The following is a 908-nucleotide window of genomic DNA, read 5'->3' on the forward strand; positions in this document are numbered from 1 at the left end:
TGTCGCCTCCGCCACCGCCATCTTGGGTCGTTTCGTCGTGCTTTTGTGTTGGGCTTGTTGTGATGTGCCCACAGCAGAACTTGGGGCTGTTTGTGTCTGCGTGTGCGTGTGAGTGTTGGACTTGACTTGCGGTGGCATTGTGTGTTGGTGTGTGGTGTGTTCTGTTGTTACCTTGGTACTTTGTGCTTGGTGGTTGCTTTATTTATAAAGCGGGGCGAAAGCCTTTTTCAGTAATATATAACACTACACATCGCATAGCTCGGTGCCCACGGGATGATTGTGCAAAATTATAGCCGGCAAGAGTCTCAGTTCTCTCGTAACTAAGATTATGACTTAATTAAAGTTCAAGGGACTACCCACCATTCCAGAACAACAAGACACATGAGAAACCATTTTGGGGAGCATCATGCACCATCATGACATTCATATGATATGTTTCTAATTTCGACTCCAGGGGTACAAGCAACATTCGCCTCCTTGCTTTGACACATACACGTAAGAACGTGGAGCTAGGATGGTTTCAAACATCAGAAGATGCCTTCAGGGAGATCTCAGATGTCTTCACTAAGATTATGACTTAAGTAGCATGATGGCAAACAATAAGTAGCATGGATAAAGATCCCTTACAGGCAAAGCTACGTTAGGGCAAGGGGGCCCTTGCCCCCCTCCCCCTCTATGAATCCAAATCTCACTACCATCTATTAATATTTCTATTATTTAAGCACATGATTGAGATATAAAATATCCCATTTACAAATTTGATCATGTCGTGTGTTCGCCATCTTTAATAAATGGATGCACTAAGAATAATAAACCCCAAGCCCAACTAGCTTGCGGAAGTCCAAAGATAAATGTTTAAGCTAGTATGTGTGTTGTGGCACTTGCACCTATGATACCATGATTAGGGT

Source organism: Triticum dicoccoides, chromosome 1B (assembly GCF_002162155.2).
Source record: "Triticum dicoccoides isolate Atlit2015 ecotype Zavitan chromosome 1B, WEW_v2.0, whole genome shotgun sequence".
Classification (NCBI taxonomy): Eukaryota; Viridiplantae; Streptophyta; class Magnoliopsida; order Poales; family Poaceae; genus Triticum; species Triticum dicoccoides.